Source organism: Dermacentor variabilis, chromosome 10 (assembly GCF_050947875.1).
Source record: "Dermacentor variabilis isolate Ectoservices chromosome 10, ASM5094787v1, whole genome shotgun sequence".
Lineage (NCBI taxonomy): Eukaryota > Metazoa > Arthropoda > Arachnida > Ixodida > Ixodidae > Dermacentor > Dermacentor variabilis.
The window spans coordinates 15772226-15792769 of record NC_134577.1 but is presented as its reverse complement, the minus strand read 5'-3'; the positions used below and the strand labels follow the sequence as shown (position 1 = coordinate 15792769).

The 20544-nt window shown below is 44.6% G+C and overlaps 1 protein-coding gene across 25 annotated transcripts in view; it reads left to right on the top strand.

The window, feature by feature from the left end:
* LOC142560005 (uncharacterized) overlaps positions 1-20544 on the top strand; it is a 161441-nt gene that overhangs the window by 94229 nt on the left and 46668 nt on the right. For 16 of the 25 annotated variants that reach the window (XR_012823285.1, XR_012823282.1, XR_012823283.1 and 13 more), the window contains 3 exons: positions 8887-8972; positions 9733-9840; positions 15582-15773. The gene's annotated coding sequence lies outside the window, so the exon portion shown is untranslated. Of the gene's footprint in view, positions 1-8886; positions 8973-9732; positions 9852-15581; positions 15774-20544 lie in introns of all 25 variants that reach the window. The other 9 variants (XR_012823280.1, XM_075671741.1, XM_075671740.1 and 6 more) reach the window with 3 other exon arrangements.

Here is a 20544-nt window from a genome sequence, read left to right as displayed (position 1 = left end):
GTATACTGTAGTAATGGGTGACTTCAATGCAAAAGTAGGGAAAAAGCAGGCTGGTGAACAAGCAATTTGCTACTACGGTGTCGATTCTAGGAACGCTAGAGGAGATATGCTGGTAGAATTCGCAGAAAGGAATAAGCTTCGAATAATGAATTTTTTTTTATGAAGCGTAGCAACAGAAAGTGGACCTGGAAAATCCCTAAGGTGAATGAAACAAGAAATAAAATTGATTTCATACTTTCTGCCGACTTCAGCTTAGTGCGGGATGTAGAGGTAATAGGTAGGGTAAGATGCATTGATCATAGGTTAGTGAGGGCTAGGCTTCACATCAGTTTGGAGAAAGAGTAAAATTGGTAAGCCACAAACAGGTCAGCCTAACAGCAGTAAGGGTAAAAGCATACAAATTTTCAGCCTGGTACTTGTAAAGAAATTTGCAGCCTTAGAACAGAGAAATGAAGATTACATATAGATAATGAATGAAACCGTATCCTGGTCGGCTCCAGAGGCAGCAATTGAAGTGGGAGGCAAGGTGCCAAGGCAACCAGTAGGCAAACTCTCCCAAGTAAGAAAGGATCTAAGAAGCGACAAAGAATGAAAGTGTCCAACTCAAGAGATTAGATAGAATTCACGGAACTGTAAAAACTGACCAACAAGGCGAAAATAACTGATATTCGAAACTATAACATGAGAAAGACTGAAGAAGCCATAAAGAATGGATGCAGCCTGAAATCAGTGAGAAGGAAACTTGGCATAGGACAAACTATGATGTATGCACTGAAAGATAATCAGGGTAATATCAGCAATCTCGAAGGTATAGTAAAAGCAGCGGAAGAATTCTATACTGACCTGTACAGCACCCAGAGGAGTCAGGATACCTCCATTCAGAGCAGTAAAGAACATGTTCCAGAAACTCCGCCTATAGCTTGCGATTAGGCCAGAAGCGCCTTGCGAGACATGAAACGGGGAAAAGCGGCAGGAGAAGAGGGAATAACAGCCTGTTTAATGAAAGATGGAGGGGACATAATGCTTGAAAAACTGGCCGCTCTCTATGAAATGTCTATAGACTTCAAGGGCCCCAGAAAGCTTGGAAGAAGGTAAACATTATACTAATCCACAAAAAAGGGAGACGTTAAAGAATTTAAAAAAATATATGCCCATTAGCTTACTCCCAGTATTATATAGAATGTTCAGGATAACTTGCATTAGAATAAGGGCGACACTGGACTTTAGCCAACCAAGGGAACAAGCTGGCTTCAGGAAGATATACTTTACGACGGATCGCATCCATGTCATTAATCAGGTAATCGACAAACCCGCAGAGTACAATCAACCTCTCTATATGGCTTTCATAGATTACGAAAAGGCATTTTATTCAGTATAGATACCAGCACTCATAGAGGCATTACGTAACCAAGGAGTACACGCGGTTTACGTAATTATCTTGCAAAATGTCTACAGAGATTTCACAGCTACCTTAATTCTACACAAGTAGGAACATACCTATAAAGAAAGAGATCAGACAGGGAGACACAATCTATTCGCTGAGAGGTTGTAAGAAGTATTTAAGCTCTTAAAGTGGGAAGGCTTAGGAGCAAAGATCGACGGCGAATATCTAAGCAACCTTTGGTTTGCCAGTGACATTGTTCAATTCAGCAACACTGCAGACCAGTTACAACAAATGATTGAAGACCTTAACATAGAGAGTGTAAGAGTGGGGTTGAAGACAATTGTGCCGTAGAGAACGATAATAATCAATAGCCAAGCAAGGGAACGACAGTTCAGGACCGCCAGTCGGCCTCTAGAGTCTGTGAACGAGTACATTTGGCTAGGTCAAGTAGTCAAGGGGAACCCTGATCATCAGAACGAAATTCATAGAAGTTAAAATATGGGTTGGATCGGATACGGCAGACATTGTCAGTTCCTGACTGGAAGCTTACCATTACCATTGAAAAGGAAAGTGTACAATCAGTGCATTTTACCAGTGCTGACATATGGGGCACAGACTTGTAGACTGACAAAGAAGCTTGAGAACAAGTTTAAGACCGCGCAAAGAGCGATGGAAAGAAGAATGCTAGGCATAACGTTAAGAGAAAGAAATAGAGCGGTTTGGATCAGAGAGCGAACGGTTATAGCCGATATTCTAATTAACATTGAGAGAAAAAATTTAATGGTCATTCAATGAACAGGTTAGATAACCGTCGGACCATTAGAGTTACACAATGGGCGGCAGAGCAGGAAAGCGCACTCGAGGGTAGCAGAAAACTAAGTGGGGCAATGAAATTAGGAAATTCGTGGGCGCTAGTTTGAATCGGTTGGTGCAGGACAGGGGTAACAAGGACAGGGGACAGGGGTAACCCGCCGCGACAGCGGCGGGTTAATATAACGGTAAGCTATAGCGTTAAGCGTAACGTTAGCTTTAGCGTTAGCGTAACGTTAAGCTATAACGTTAAGCTATGATATTGCGCTGCTAAGCATGAAGTTGCCTGATCACAACCCGGCCGTTCGGCCGCATTTCTGTGGGGGCGAAATGCAAAACACCCGCGTTGAGCGGGCGCACGTTAAAGATCCTGTGGTCATCCGAATTAATTAGCCGTCCCCCACTATCGCGTGCCTCATAAAATGGTGTTATGGCACGTAAAACCTAATAATTCAATTAAATATTATAATAGGTAAACAGCAAGCAGAAGCGCCGGACATTTCAAACACGCACATTATAACTTGGACACAAAATAATGGACGATATCATCGTTTACAATTTAATCAAGCCATCAGAAGGTGACCTCCAACTGACATAATCGTATAAAAGGTTGTGACGTAATGCAATCGCAGTGGTCGTACCAGTCAACGGCGGGTTTACTGTACTATTCTATAATATTTAATTACCTGAGAACAAAGATGTTTTTTATAGAAACACGAGAAAATTACAACTTAAATCGTTTCCTTTCTTTGTTTGCTAAGGTAACTTACAGTTTTTCCAACTTTTCCTAAGAGCTTCACACAGAATGCCTCGGATATATGCAGAAAGCCCGCATATGCGTACATTCAATCATCTCATGCATTTATATTGTTACGGTGGAAAAGGAGGACAAGGTTGTTGACGGTGAAGACGATGAAGTGGCAACAGCCTCTCGGTATTCTGGGCTGCTGTATATATACGCATCGTCTAAATACATCGTGTAAATAGTATTATACCCGTGACATGTTGGTGGAGGTGCGCGGTGAGGTGCAGATGGCTCTGCAAATTATGACGCAAGTGTCGAATTAAAAAGTTGATGAGCACCGTACACTTTAGGCGACAGGAATGCGCATCGAATGAAGCCGCAGCTATTCAGTGTAAGGTTGCAAGTTTGAATCAAGGAGGTTAACGAAAAACTGCTGGAGTAGAGGGAGCGCCCGACAAGTGAAGCCGCCGCGTCGCCATCTTGCCGGGGCTAAGAGCACGCCAGTCGCCGCAGCCTGTGTGTTTCGGGTCGTCGTATCTTGCCGTACGCGGTGCTGTGCAGATCCCAAAATGTGCTAGCGCGCTCGGGTGTTTTTAGGAAAGTTGGCGTACAAGCAGTTGGACGTGTTAGCGTTATCCTTCTCATTTAAACAAAGTAGCAGGTTAGCATTGCCTTCCTCTAAAATGAAGGAGAATTTTTTATATTAAAGGCCGAAAGAAAACGGCCGCCACCAAAGTTCCGAGACTCTCAATGCTGTGAGGATGCTAAAGCACCGGCAACACCGGGTGATTATGAAGATAACGAATACTTATGTTTGTTGCATCTACTGCTATTTCTCACGCTACGTTTCCAGTTAATTGTTTTTGTTCTGACAGCTTTCATGATTGATCAATTATTACGCTGCATTAAAGAAGGCGAATAAGACTAATAATTGCGCGAATGTTTTTAGACTTTGCGGCAGCTGCATATTCATGCCGACAAAATGGAAACCGTGTTGCATTATAACTTGAAAATACGCTAAGCAATTGAAAACCGCTTGAAAAGTCGGCGAACAGCGCTGCGAAGCTCTCCGCAGGCCGCTTCTTGCCCCCCCCCCCCCCCCCCCCCTCACACATGGCAGCCGCCGGCTTCACCCGAGCAGCCATAGGCCACTGTACGCGACTTCCACTGCAGCCGTCTTCTTTGGTTTGAACAGCGTCCGCCATCGACGTCTAAAAATTTTCATGCGAACCTAGGCAGAGCTGATAGGGCGAACGCGTCGATGACTTGCAAGCTGCAGGGTGTGCGATAGATGATAACGATAGCCGCAAGGAAGGCCCCGACGGAAGAACAACGAAGCCTGAGGAGACCTGCGCTGCTCGGGTTAACTCTCCTCGGTTGCCTAGGAAACGGTCCCGCATGCGCCAGACAGGCATAGACGTTAGCGCGGCAGAACGCTGTCGGGGCCCGGCTGCGGTCGACGTGTCTGGGAGTGCGGTAAGCGGCACGGATATTATTTTTCGCGCTAGTAAGCTGAAAATTGTGTTGCGAGCGTGGTTACGCTAGTTCGGCGATAAGAAGAGTAACTGTACGTTGCTGGAAAAGAACGCCACAATCTAATTTCGTTTGCAAAACCTCAAAAAACGCTTTCGTTTAATTTTGTCGAAACTAATGAAAGCCCGGCCATAACACATACCTTGTCGTTTCTAGCAGATGGAATTCTCCGGTTAGCGGGAACTAATAGCACGTGTGTTGTTCGGAAGTAGGAAGATTTTAATGCAACACTTGCCTTCCGGCATTCAAGGTTTGCATGTGAACCTGTTGACCAATGAATTTTTGGAAACTGATATAAGTATGTTTTATTAGTGCCTACAGTGGTTTATGCTGACACCTACAATTACAATTTACCGAGGTCGTTATATTTACGACTTGCGTAGGGGCTAGTCGAAATAATATAACACAGCGCTGTCACATGTTATGCCATGTTTAAGTTGCGCACACGCCTTACGAGCATTTCTACCTCTTAGGCGCACGGTGCTGGACATTTATGGCTCGAATGCTTTCAATGGTGCTAGCTTAATGCGTCTTCCTTCCAAAACATTGTTTTGGCCGCTGTAGGTGTGGCTTCATTGTTAGAAATAATTGTGATTGCAGCTGCACCTATGGTGGTCTGACATGAGGCTTGAATGCCACCGCCGTGATATGCAGCGAGAACTGGACTTGTACGCTCAGTTTTGGTTCGCTAGTCGTGATGACATGCCTTCAGGTTTGATGACACCTTTATTCGGCGACTCCTTCAACTTAATTCCGACGTGATGTCATGTCTAAGCTAACAATTTGAAAGCACGATTAGCCTGATCTTGGAGCAACGGACGTTTCGAAATATCCTTACCAGAAAGCGCTTGATATACTATGTTGGTCGGAGTGTTTATCTGCGGCGAGCTTAATGAAACAAAACAGGAATATGTGGTACATTCGATTATACTGTTTTGTTTTCTAATAATTCGCGCAAATTCGCATTTCTCACAGCTATCATAATCACCATTCACCGTACGTTGTTTCTCCCTTTACTGGTTATCGCTGCTACAGAAATATCGCTCTTTATCAGATCATTCGCTCAGGCACGACGTGCTTTTGCTGCATTTGAACTTTGTGAACGTTGTCGCCAATTCGATAGCAGCCTCAGGCTTGCCTTAGAAGATTGCATGTACAGTCGACCGGTTAATTAACAGTACCGCACGAGCGGCGACTCGCCGGCCGGTCGGAGCCGACGAACCGCGCGAAGCGACGAGATCAAGAGCAGCGTATGCGCACCGAGATCACTGGAAGCTGTTATCTCCGATAAGCCGGACAGCTTCTACCGAGTTAGTCGTGCCAGGGCCTGTGTCATGCTGGTATGGAAAGGAGGCTAGCAGACGGAACTTGCGCTCCCAGTGTATTTGGTGCCCATGCGCTACTGTTGCCGGTCTCGTTGCTTCGCGCGGTTAGAAGACTGGCCGGCCTGCCAGTCGATGCTAGCGCGCTTTCAGTTAGTCTGTCGACTGTGTTATCCCGACGGAATGATACGCGGTCCGCGGAACGCACAGCTATTGGCATACACTGTAAAATAATTTACACCCTAAAAGTGAAGGGGGTGTAAATATGTCTAACTCACACCCTTAGGGTGTTATCTATATAACGGACACCCTAAGGGTGTGAGTTAGACATATTTACACCCTTTCTTCACTTTTTAGGGTGTAAATTATTTTACAGTGTACCCTGCGCCGTGTGGCTGCGCCCATCGGCAGACATTCGTCGACGAACGTTGTGCACAAAATTTGTTTCGAGAGACTTAACGGTGGTGCGTGCTGCGCGAGGATGCGGCATAAGCTATACAACACGCTTAAGAGCTGTTAGGAAAACGGGTCCTGGCTATATCGAGGGGAGAAATAAGTTTAAATGTTATGAGATTTTATAAAGAAATTGTTGCAGTTTCTTCTCATAGATTAAGGACTAAGTTAAAGAACCTTATGCGGCCCGTCGTGGTGGCGTAGTGGCTTTGCCGTTGCCCCATAGAGGTTGCCCTTCGAAGCCCGAGGGCGCGGTGTCGAATTCCGGCCGCTGCGGCCGCATCTCAATGGGGACGAAATGGGAGAGCGCCCGGGTACCGTGCATTGAATGCCCGGTAAAAAAACGCCATGCGGTCAAAATTATTTCGGAGTCGCCCACTACTGCGTGCCACATGATCAGATCGTCGTTTTGGCACGGGATACCCCAGAGAAAAATCGATCCTGAGATGGTTGGAGAGAGCAGGGTACGCATTCCATGTCACGTACTGACGTGCAGCGTTGTATCTCATTAAGTAGTGAACTGCTTCGGCGCCCCGCGTGCTTCGGTTTCCGTCGAAGTGTTAGCGATTTTAGGTTGGTTGTGGTAGTTTTTGGGGGAGAAATTAAAATTCCTATGGCTTAGCTTTTTGCTCGTTTAGAGGCATTATGTAAAACGTTTACAAAGTTCTCCTGCCATTCTAGAGGAAGTATAACAGGTGTTATTAATGTTAGTCGGCAGCTCTCGCCACCCGATCAAGCCGCATGTAGACAGATTAAAGAAAAATGATTGATAGTGACAGTTCGTGAATGATAACGTTATAATAGAGATTGGTAGAGGTTAATTATGACAAGTAATGAATAATTGCTTGTAATGAATACTAATGACTCCGAAATGCCCATTATGTCTAACGTCTTGTAATGACCACAATTGATTAGAAATGACTAGAAATGCCTAGTAATTTGCAGCAATTACTAAAATGACTACTAATAACTTGTAATGACTACTGATGACTACGAAATGACCAATATGTCTAACGACTGCTTGTAATGGATCACAATTGGTTAGAAATGACTAAAAATGTTTACTAATGACCAGTAATAACAAATAACGACTGAAAACACTTATAATGACTACTGATGAATATGATATGACCAACATGTCTAACGACGGCCCGTAATGATCAGAGGAGGAATAGTAGGCTTTAGCCGTTCACCTTCTACGTGATATAGTGTGAGACCCTGCAATTTTCTTTTGAATTTTTAATGAACATGTTTATTTCATGAATAGGTGATGCGCTCTGCAGTGCAAAGGATTGGAATAGTTAAAAGTAGATGTGCCTGTTATCATTGACTTGAACGTCTCTAGGTGCAAGAAAAGATACGAAATAGCAGCGAAATACAGAGCAACTCGTCAAACCTGTTAGCGCACATCTTGGATTACCTTGCTGGATTACCTTTTGTACTTGAATTCCCTCTGACTTTTTTTTTTCGATATGTGGGTTGCGTTATCACTCAAGCGACGCGTTCAGGTGCCTTGTTTCATATTCCACATTTTCTAACAAACCTGGCAAACAATGATCGCGGATCTTAAATTCAACAACATGCGAAATTATTTACAAATAAGAACCGAGGCCGGTGCGCCGTACGCAGATCGGTGTGTACGCAGGGCGTAATGCCGGGTAGATGAGCCGGTGCGCGGTTTCCCCTCCGGTAAACTTGTAAGCGCTCGTCTTTGCAACGGTGCGCTGACATGACTTCAGCCGGCACTTGTAGTTTGAGCGCAAGCAAAGCGAAAACGGCACATTACAGCGTTTCCTTTAAGAGTGGACCACATTGTTCGTTCCGTAACGCGTGTTTCGTTGCAAATTTCAAAATCGGCGCTTTGTGTTAACTTACCCGGCGCGGCGGTTTAGCGGCTATGGTGTCGCGCTGCCAAGCACGACGTCGCCGGATCAAATCCCGGCCGTGGTACGTGGGCGCATTTAGATGGTGGCGGGGTGCAAAAACGCCTGTGGCCCTTGCATTCGGGGAACGTTAAAGATCAGCTGGTGTTCGAAATTAACTCGGAATATTCCACTACGCCGTGCCTGATAACCGAATCGTGGTTTTGGCACGTAAGACACCAGAATCTAATTCAATTAGCCAACTTGTCAATGGTCCACGGAACGCTATGGCGCAGTACAAGTTTTGAAAGCGCATACTGTGGTAGCTTGCACGATGGATTCTAATCTATAGAGCAAACTCTCCCGCTGCTGTCAAACGAATTTGCGGTGCGCAGCCGATGCCTGCGTAGCAAATGGACTGTGCGGAATGGTTTTAGCAGAGGGAAAACTTGCGCGCGGCTAAATCGCATCGTGCAGGTCGCCCATGAGCACGCTAAGGGTAGAGTTGCCCTCACTGCAAGTAAAAAACAAGGCGTCGGTAAGTATCTGAAAGCCAGAAGTCTGGGATAAAGCGAGATGAGACAGTTTTCGGTAAAGCGAGAGGAGACAGTGTGTCCAAAAGACAATTCCTAGTGAACTCGTCTCTCCGGAGGCCGAGGTATCCGAAGCGACCCACGTGGGATGCTGGTACCCAGGCGCGTGAAACGAGGCAGCTCGATGTTGTGTGCTGCTTCGAGCATCACGGGAACTGCTCTCTAATATCTCGAATTTTTGCAGGTGTGCCTGCTGTGGGATCCCCGAGCTGCATTCCGTGTCTGTTTCCGGCGCCACCAGAAGTCCTCCTATAGCCAGGTCATCGGGAGGTGGGCAGCCTCGTTCTTCACGTTTCGCGGGGGGCTTGAGCGGTGCATTTACCCTCGGTGAAATAACTTTGTGCCATTGACATTGTAATCCCTGCACAGTACAGTTGAGTAATGGTGTACTGAGCAATAGCACATAATCGCTGTAGGGCGAAGATTCGGGCTCAAACGCGTCGTATTAGGCGCCCTATAGTGGCAAAACAGGCATGAAAGGGGCGGCCGCATCTGTTTGCACTATGTCCGACAATTGTGCAAGGCAAGCAGACAACACTGGTTAAATGGGGAAGAGGCAAAGAAAGATTAGCTATAAAAAAAAACATTCTGACGCCATGGGACGTTCAAAATCCAGTCAAACATAGCGCAAGTGCATTCAGAACTGTGATCGCGTGAAGCAGTACTATAGTACCTGTGCCAATACTAAGCACTCTGAAATGATATGGTGTCATATTGAGTAGGCCGAGGATTCAATTTATCCGAAGAAAAAAGTTGGTGTCTTTTCTTTAGCCCAGGCCAGAGAGAAATGGCGAGAATAGGTGGTCTACACAATAGCGCGTGCATTGACCGGAGCAGAACGCGGCGATTGAAGCCGGCAGATATTCAGTGTAACATTGCAAGCTTGAAGAGCGTCTTGCGAACTACGAACATTGCTGATAGCGTGAAAGTGTCGAGGAATTGTACAAAGTGCAGCGTTTATGATAGGCGATAACGAGTTTAGAAATGACGACCGCGCTGGTAGAAAAATGAGGCGTATGGCTATATGCAGGTTAACTCTGCTCGGTCGCCTAGGAAACGGCTGGTCATGAGCAATGCCGTGTGAAAGTGGGAGAATGCTGTTGGGGGCCTGGCTGCGGACGACGTGGCTGCAAGTGCGGTAAGTTGCAGGTATATTTTGTGCTAATAAGCTGAAAATTGTGTTCGCGAGCTCGTGCAATATAATGCAATAAAAACAATTGCGCATAGACGTGCTATATATTATGTGGTTTCACGGACCAAAACAATGATCTGATTATGAGGAACTCTGTAGTGGGTAACTCCGGATGAATTTTGACCACCTGGGGTTCTTTAACATGCAGTTAAATATAAATATAGGGGTGTTTTTGCATTTCCTTCTAATTGAAATGCACCTTCCGTGGCCGGGATTTGATCCCGCGAACTTGTGCGGCTGTTAGAAATGTCGAAAAAAGAGAACACCTTTCGCTATTGATCTTTGTAAAAATATGTCCTGAACAAAGTTCTCGATGATGTCACCTTCAAGTTTATCGTCGCGTAGAGAATTTTTAGCCCTTCTCACAGCGATGCTTTAGTTTGCTGCAGTGCCATTAAAAACATTTACGTTGGCAAACTATTTCTTGTACTAACAACTTTTTTTCAGCCAAGTACCAGAGCGGGTTGTGGCATTATTGGCGAAGTTAGCGTTGCACAGAAGAAGCGAAAATACATTTTTGGGCCATCAAAATTCAATATGGGCACTAGCTTCATACCCTGTACGATAAAAGGGGGCACTAAAACGTTTATAGGCCCAGCATGCATATCCCCCCTGGATCCGCTCTTAATGCACGTTCGGGTCGTCTTTTCGGAACCTTCAGAGGTAGTCACCTTGTTCAGGTGTCGAAGGATGTCGCTCTGAGTGCATTCGGTTCGTCTGCGGTAGCGCATGAACGACTCCCGAACTGGCTTGAAGCGCCCAATGCAGTTGACGATTGCCGATCGTGCTCGCCATCATTCTTGTCAGATAAGTATTGCTCTAATTTCTTCCTTCACAGGAGTGTTTGGTTCTTTCTTTCTTAGAGGACATGAAACTCAGGCAAGATGGTAGGGACTTTATTAATTATCTTGTGTTTCTGCTTGTTCACGATTACAGTGTGCCAATTTGTATGCATGTATATACGCTTTGTTTCCACAAAAGCACAGTATTGCAGAGGGAAAGTGGGAAATAAAGCTGCTCGTACCAGCTTGACCTGCCCCAATATAGTGTACACTCTAAAAATTTTAGTGTTTGTCCAATGGGTGACGCTCTTACAGTCAAGGATTAAAAAAAAGATTTGACCACAGCACGTTGCACAGAAAAGTATTCTCTGCAGCTGTCATCAGCGTCGCGTTCCCTATGCCACCACCCTCCTTCCTCTTCGCATGCTATCATCTTTCTTATTCCCCCAAACCCCATCCCCAGCGTTGAGTAGAAGGCTGGTGGCTCCATACTCAGGGCGACTTCTCTGACTTTCTGCCAATTGAAATTATCTATGTATAGCACAGGATAACGAGCTTCATCTAGGTGTGCGACGAGAGAAAGCTGGTTGAAACTGTACAATAATTATGACAGCCTTGGCACCAACAAAATTTCCGACAGGACAATTTGACAGCGAAAGCTTCGAATGTTTTTTCGATGAGCGGTTCGTGTTCTTTGTCACAGCTGTCATTCTTGCCAGAAAAAGTCGGAAAATAGTATACCTTCATTGGTCCATAGCAACGATTTGGTCTTGCTCCTTAAACGCGAACGTTTTAGCCATGGGACGACCGAACACCCTTTGTAAACCCATAAAGGTGAGCATTTGTAGTCTTTATCCCCGGCAAGCATTGTATTCCTGTTCGGGGAAGTGTAAGTGTAGGAACTATGGTATTAGTAAATGTAAGACAGCTCTCATCACCGTCGATATGAGTGCGCAGACATCGCTGCTTTCAGTAGTTTTTAAACTTTCGTTTTTGAATCTTTCTACAGTTTTATCTCGTGGACGGTGACCGTGCTCAGATGCCAACAAGTGCACCGCTGCGTTTCTGACCTAATGCAGCTGCCTCTATGTTATTGTCTTTACAGCTCATCAATAAATTTTTATTTGAGGCCATTCATGCAACCGATTCAACTAAGAGTATATGTAAGTAGATTCCTATCAAGAAGTTAGCTATCAAGAAAGGGATGAAACAAGGAGACATAATCTCTCCAATAATATTCACTGCATGCTTAGAAGTATTCAAGCTATTAAACTGGAAAGGAAAGACAATCTCAGAAACTTTAGGTTTGTAGATGACGTCTTCTTGAGCAACGATGCAGACGAATTAGAACAAGTGACTGAGGACCTTAACAGAGTGTGAGAGTGGGGTTGTAGATTAATATGCAGAAGAAAAAGATGATGATGAATAGCCGGGCAAGTGAAGAAGAATTAAGGACCGCCAGTCAGCCTCTAGAGTCTGAAGGAGTACGTTTACCTAGGTCAACTAATCACAGGGAAGTCTGATCATGAGAAGGAAATTCATAGAATAAAAAGGGGCTGGAGCACAAACAGAATGCATTACCAAATACTGCCATCGAGCTTACCACTCACATTGAAAGAAGTGTACAACCATTGCACTCTACCTGTGCTAGCATATGGGACAGGAACTTGGAGGTTAACAAAGAGGCTCAAGAAAAACTTAATTACCGCGCAAAGAGCCATGGAACTAAAGATGTTAGATGTAACGTTAAGAGACTAGAAGAGAGCGGCGTGGATTAGTGAGCAAACAAGGATAGCCGATGTTCTAGTCGACATTAAGAGAAAAATTCACGCAGAAACAACTCTGGGCGTTGCATAAGTATGCGTAAACATTGTGGCACTTGCTCATCTTCACACAGCACATTGTAATTATCAATGTTTGAAACTTGATCCGAAAAGTATAAACCCGTATCAACCCTTGTTGATCGTTATTAGTTTTATCGAACTTGGTCCGGCCTTTATCAACTAATATTGGTCCATATCAGCCTGGGTATCCAACGAAGCTGTTGCAAAACCACCACTACATTTGCTGAGGGGGGTACCCAGTACTTCAGTGATGGTTCGTATGGTCGTCTTGAGCTTGTTCTTTCATCATCATCAGTCTATTTTATGTCCACTGCAGGACGAAGGCCTCTTCCCGCGATCTCCGATTACCATTTGCAAAAAAGAGGTGAGGCATGCAGACAGGACACAAGAGTACTTAATGTACTTAATCTCTTCCTTATGTGAAGTAATCGAAGGCTGACTCACGCACGCACTTCCACCATTATAGACATGCCATGCCTCTCCCATAAGACGCGCATCTTCATTCTTATGCCTGTGCAATATCGCGCACTGATTTAACTCTGGCGTGCAGTTAAATAGACCGGCACATGTACCCGACTGACACGTGGCATTCATGAGCTTGCGCAGATAAGTTTTGTGTCGTCTTTCTTCTTTCCCCTCAGTGCTCCCTTCAGTTGATATTCGGCGTTCGCGTTGTCCAGTTCTCTACTCTTGTGTCCTGTCTGCACGCCCCACCTCTTTCTTGCATAATGAATCTTTACCAACTAGCCCAGCTTTCTGTCGTTCTAAGCTCCGATTACCCTTGTCCTGCGCCAACCGATCCGAACCAGCACCCGCAAATTTCCCAATTCCATCGCTCCACTTAGTCTTCTGCATGCCGTCCTCGACTGCGTTTCCCTTCTCTTGGTACCCATTCTGTAATCCTGATGGTCCAACGGTTATCTAACCGGCGCATCACATGACCTGCCCAGCTACATTTTTCTCCCTTAATGTCAATTAGAATATCGGCTATGCCCGTTTGCTCTCTGATCCGAATCGCTCTCTGTCTGTCTTCGTTCCATCGCTCTTTGCGCGGTTCTTGTTCTCATGCGTCTGTTTCGTTCTCCAAGACTCTGCCCCATATGTTAGCACTGGTAACCACGCTGTTGTGTGCGGTCGTGGATAATGCCGTGTTGGTATTGAAGAGAGGCTGCTTTTTTCTGCGGGCATCCAGAAAATGATGCAGTGTGGGGCCCGTCGCAATTCGCGCACTTAGGTTGTCTTATAGACTCGCAGTCTTTGTGATGGTGGTCTTCTGCACATATTTGGCAGCGCCTTGTTCCTCGGCAGTTATTCGCTAAGTGACCAAATCTCTGGCAGTTGTAGCAGCGTCTGGCTGGCCCCAGATATTGCTCGACTGGATGGCTAGTGAAGCCAAGACACTCACTCTGGAATTGGTCGGTCATAGCGAAATTGAAAAATTACACTTCTAACGGGGTGCGATTCCACGGTGCAATCTTCTTGACGTATGTAATGGGTCTTACGTCTGGCTGATGTCACTCCTGCCTGTCTTAAATATTCTGTTAACTGCGTATATTCTAGAGGTACGTTTCGTATGTATGACTCCGGAATAAATAGCTTCACTAGTACGCCAGCCACCTGTACACATGACAACAAACACTTGGCTGAGGCGAGTGAACTCACTGAGAAACTTACGCCTTTGTTCACTGGGAAAGAACCTGCTTTCTCTTTTGCTAGCGCAACGATTTTCGAGGCTACAACATTTGGGTTCACTTTCCAAAACGTTTTCACTTCTTCAATCGGTCGGAATACCGCAGGAATTGAACCTCCCTTTATGTCACAAGAGTGAAAGGATCTGCCTCCTCATCACATTCAATGACCTCTTCTTCGCTAAGGAAGTAGGTCGATGTTTTCTCATTCATGTGATCAATGTAATCTTCCACTCTGACCTTTTTCGCACGGCTTGCTTCGTCCGCCATGCTTCCTGCTTTCCTCGCCGCTTCCAGGACTAGTGTTGGTGGTCACATGTAAGAGACCCTGGCGGCTCCAGGCTGGCTCCCAGGCTCGTCAGTTCCGAAGCCGTGCTGCGGTAATCGCGGCCCTTGCCACGCTTGCACATCCCCGTTGCTGCCTTGCCTCTCCGCCACGGTGGCAGTCAAACGACAGTGCTTGGTGCCGTCGCGCCGCTCATCATTATCAGTGATCGCTGCTGATGTCGTCGAAGCCGTAAAAAGTTTCCACGATAGCCGCTCTTGTGCCTGGTTTGCCTCGGCAGCTACACTTCTTCCTCTTCCACAAGAATATTTACCAGAAGAGAACGAAATTTGATGCTCCATAGACCTTGTTGTTTGACGACCGCCATTGCAATGTTGACGCAGAGGTAGGACAGATGCTGAATAGCAAGTGATGCAGTGAGCAGCAAGGACACTACTTGGCCAACTGACGTACAGGACAGTATTGTTAGCATGCCTTGCAGCACGCGTCCGTATTACTTGCACTAAAGCTTCAGTGACAAATGTTTTGGTTGTTTCTGGTTGTCGTTACTGTTTAGTAGAATAAGCATCCATTTTGACAATTTTACCTGCGTGATCCGATTGTGGTGCGCTGATATGTTTGCACACGCTGGCACATTGACTATAATAATTAAGCTGTCTATTATCAAGACCCTTAATTCCTGTACTTGGAGGGGGGGGGGGTCTTCACAATATTCTGCGCCTGATTACGTTGTGATAAGTATGAACCAACTAGGCCGGCAACAAGTAACGATACTAATAACGGCCCATGTATTATACTACTTTGAGTGTATTGTGGGAAACTCAAACCCTGACGGAGAAACTGAAATCGTGAATTTCAGAAGAATTCGATAACCGAAAAATACAATCTTCTCCTTCATGCGGGCCACCTTGATCGCTGACGTTAATGCGTCAGCACCAGCTGCGTGCTTACGTGATCATTCTATATTCAGAAAATGATGAGGATGATGCTTCTCTGCTTTGACTCGTGTAACCTTAGAAGAATCGCTACTTCGTCTTCATGCTTCGTATACCATGGGTCACATTTCGTACCTTTCTTTGGGATGCAGCGCACTGCAAAGGAGGACACCAGTGTGCAAGAACAAGCCCACGTACGGTGATAGGGAAGAATACGGTGAAAACACGCAGTTCATCGCAGCCGTGGCAGATGGTTCCATCCGTTCCCTAGGAGTGGAATCAACATGTCTTGAGTGACGTCACCGCAGACGACACCGGCATCAGATTTATTGTGGACGAAACTGGTAAGCATAATGTCCGCAAACGTGGCTTGAAACTTATATCACTGCAAACCTTAACTTTAAGTAAATTTTGTGCGCGAATGGTTTACTACGAAGAGCGCTCCCATTTAGCAACAAACACGCAGTGTACGTTAATTAGTGCCATCCACAAAACGTACTTTGATTTAAAGTTTTGTCTTTGCAACGTACGTTAGCCAGATAACTACTATGCTGTAACCGGAGGCAGTATACAGGCACTTTTACGTCTGTATTGATAGCTGGCTAGAAGAGTGCACTGTCACGACCGGTATAAAGATAGGTTTGTGTTTAAAATGCTAGATAGCTTAAAAGCGTGGGGAAAGAAAGGGGCCGCATAAGGACAAATTTAAATCTTTAACGATCGCATGTCGAGTACAAAACGCATTTAGAATAGGAAGTCAGTACATCTGTTCTTTCGTATACAGTCATAGCGATACAAGTGCACATACAATAATGCTACGAAATCTTAAGTCACGTTCGGAAAAAAAGAATGGTGAAAGAACAAACAGCGTTACTGGCCTCTGTGAACGAAATCGATTAGGCTCCGAAGGCTCTGCAGACCGATGGGAAATAAATGATAATAAATCACGTGTAAATTCAGTGTAAAGATCAGTGTAAATTAAACGAAATAAGAGGCAGGTAGAGGCAAGACCGTGTAATAGAGCTGGCGTACAAAGAGAATTACAAGATATAGGAAAGCTGCGCTGAAAACCTAAGCAAGAAATATGTGAGGCTGATGAAAAATCGGGCAGAGTTACAGGACAGAATGCGACGCGAAAACTTTTTTTTTCTTGTGGTGCTGCCGATTCCCCTTCAGAATCTTTGAACAATAAGCTGCTCCATGTAACCTCTGAGGTTCTAGACCTTCCCATTTGCAAAAGTATAAATCGAAGATGCGCAGATGAGATGCGCACATAGCAGACGTGCATATGCACTCCATTTGTCGTGAAATTTCAAGGCAGGTGTTGCACATTATGGAGTCCTGAATATAGTCGCACGGCGAGGGTAGCCGAGCCGCAGTAGAGGTCACTCAACTTGCAGGCGGTTTGCCACGGCGTATCGGGGAAGATGGCGGATGAGACGAATGTTGCCAGAAGACTTTGCATTTTTAATATATCCTATTATTCAAGCAGTTATTGCCACGAACATATTTGTACATGATCAAGAACACACGGAAAAGCACTATTAGGAAGTTTGAAGAAGATTGATTCAATCGGCGCACAAATGAAAAAAGAAATACAACCAAAAAATAGTGCAGTAGTGCGAAACAATGTATATGGAACACGAACTACACATTCGAGCCATCAAGTACTCGCGGAAAGTACCGTTATTCAATGGTAAAGAAAAAAATATTTTCACGAAATCTTGTATATTGTTAATTACCAAAATGGACGGTAGCCGATTCTACTCGGATGATATTGCGGGATTGCACGAATCATGATGGCAAAGTGTGCGGCAGGGGTGGGAGCTGCACTTCGCGCTTGCTTAGGCGATTTGTACGTGACGAAATGGGTGTTGGCGGAATGATCAACATGTCTGTCACTACAGTGCTCATGTTACGCTTTCTGTGTAGTGAAATGTATGTGATAGAAAACTTATTTTTCATTAGTGTTACGTGGGATGGATGCTTATAGTCATGAAGAAGAATAATATGTGATGCGCGTTTTGAACACATCTGATAACATCCATGCGACTTTGGTATAAGATCCAATATTGATGTCGCCTTTTCAATTTTCGTTTTATGTACGCCAGCACGCGATTCGTGCAGGCGATGATCGAAGTGACATGCGTATTTCATGCGAGATCGCGTGTTAGCTGAACGCCTTCATACTCACGAAAACACGACATTGCCGAAAGGAAAGTTATATCGTTAATGCTGTACGTATGAGCGAATGACGCATTCCGCCGGAAGAGGCACATTGTATTGCGTTTTTGAAGGATTAAAATCCATTTTTCCATTGCAAGCGCCAGTGAAATATAGCGTTAAGATCTGATTCCAATATTATGCCGTAAGCGTGCTTTATTCTCGATACAAGACAGAACCGTTCAAAAAAGCTCGATTGACTAAGTTATGATCATTGATATAGGAAAAAAAAACAACGGGTGCAGCACTTACTTGATACGCCGTGTATTACTGGAATTATAAATGAAATGCAATGATTATACACTTATCATTTCGACGACATTGATAAGCTCCCCGTCAGGATTCGGCAATTGCTCCCGTACGCACTCCAACCCATTCTTATTCCGTAAATTTCCCTCTTATGATCATGGGCCCTTTTGAGTAATTGCTCTAGATAAACATACTCCCACACAGCCTCTAGGCTTTGACTTGCGATCATGAATTTTTGTTGTCTTTCCAGGCTATTTATTATTACCTTTGTCAGCTACATATTATTCAACCCTACTCTTACACTTTCTCGGTTAACGTGGTCAATCATTTGTTGCAATTAATCTCCAGTATTGCTGAACAGGATGATCTGATCTGCAAAGCGGAGGTTGCTAAGATGTTCCCCATTTATCCTCACTCATAAGGCTTCCTCTAATAACTGAAGTACTTCTCTTGAGCAAGCAGTGAATTATAGGAACGCTAGAGGAGAGATTCTGGTAGAATTCGCAGAAAGGAATAAGCTTCGAATAATGAATTTTTTTATGAAGCGTAGCAACAGAAAGTGGACCTGGAAAATCCCTAATGCTGAATGAAACAATCAAATTGATTTCATACTTTCTGCCAACTTCAGCATAGTGCAGGATGTAGACGTAATAGGTTGGGTAAGATGCATCGATCATAGGTTAGTGAGGTCTATGATTCATGTGAATTCGCAGAAAGAGTAAAATTGGTAAGCAACAAACAGGTCACTCTAACAGCAGTAAGGGTAAAAGCATACAAATTTTTAGCCTGGTACTTGTAAAGAAATTTGCAGCCTTAGAACAGAGAACACAGAGATTACATATATTTAATGAATGAAACCGTAACTTGGCTGGCTCCAGAGGCAGCAATTGAAGTGGGAGGCAAGGTGCCAAGGCAACCAGTAGGCAAACTCTCCCAAGTAAGAAAGGGTCTAACAAAGAAGCAACAAAGAATGAAAGTGTCCAACCCAGCAGATTAGATAGAATTCGCGGAACTGTGAAAACTGACCAACAAGGCGAAAATAACTGATATTCGAAACTATAACATGAGAAAGACTAAAGAAGCCATAAAGAATGGATGCAGCCTGAAATTGGTGAAAAGGAAACTTGGCATAGGACAAACTATGATGTATGCACTGAAAGATGAGCAGGTTAATATAGGCAATCTCGAAGGTATAGTAAAAGCAGCGGAAGAATTCTATATTGACCTGTACAGTGCCCAGAGGAGTCAGGATGCCTCTATTCGGAGCAGTAAAGAACATGTTCCAGAAACTCCGCCTATAGCTAGCGATTAGGATAGAAGGGCCTTGCAAGACATGAAACGGGGAAAAGCGGCAGGAGAAGAGGGAATAAGTCTGTTTAATGAAAGATGGAGGGGACATAATGCTTGAAAAACTGGTGGCTCTCAACAAAATGTCTATAGACTTCAAGGGCCCCAGAAAGCTGGAAGAAGGCAAACATTATACTAATCCACAAAAAGGGAACGTAAAAGAATTAAAAAATTATAGAGCCATTAGCTTACTCCCAGTATTATATAGAATGTTCAGGATAACTTGCATTAGAATAAGGGCAACACTGGACTTTAGCCAACCAAGGGAACAGGCTGGCTTCAGGAAGACATACTCTACAATGTATCGAATCCATGAAATTAATCAGGTAATCGACAAATCCGCAGAGTACGATCAGCCTCTCTATATGGCTTTCATAGATTATGAAAAGGCATTTGATTCAGTAGAGAGATCAGCAGTCATAGAGGCATTACGTAATAAGGAGTACAGACCGTTTACGTAAATCTCTTGCAAAATGTCTACAGAGATTTCACAGCTACCTTAATTCTACACAAGTAGGAACGTACCTATAAAGAAAGAGGTCAGACAGGGAGACACAATCTATTCACTGCGAGGCGGGGAACAAGTATTTAAGCTCTTAAAGTGGGAAGGCTTAGGAGCGAAGATCGACGGCGAATATCTAAGCAACCTTTGGTTTGCCAGTGACATTGTTCTATTCAGCAACACTGCAGACCAATTACAAGAAATGATTGAAGAGCTTAACATGGAGAGTGTAAGACTGGGGTTGAAGACAATTGTGCCGATGAGAGCGATAATCATCAATAGCCGAGCAAGGGAACGACATTTCAGGATCGCCAGTCAGCCTCTAGAGTCTGTGAACGAGTACATTTACCTTCGTGAAAGTCACAGGGAACCCTGATCATGAGAAGGAAATTCATAGAAGATAAAAATGGGTTGGATCGGATACGGCAGACATTGCCAGCTCCTGACTGGAAGCTTACCATTACCATTGAAAAGTGTACAATCAGTGCATTTTACCGGTGCTGACATGGGGGCACAGACTTGGAGACTGACAAAGAAGCTTGAGAACAAGTTAAAGACCGCGCAAAGAGCGATGGAACGAAGAATGCTAGGCATAACGTTAAGTGAAAGAAATAGAGCGCTTTGTATCAGAGAGCAAGCGGTTATAGCCGATATTCTAATTGATATTGAGAGAATTTTTTAATGGTCATTTAATGAACAGGTTAGATAACCGTCGGACCAGTAGGGTTACACAATGGGCGGCAGAGCAGGGAAGCGCACTCGAGGGTAGCATAAAACTAGGTGGGGCAATGAAA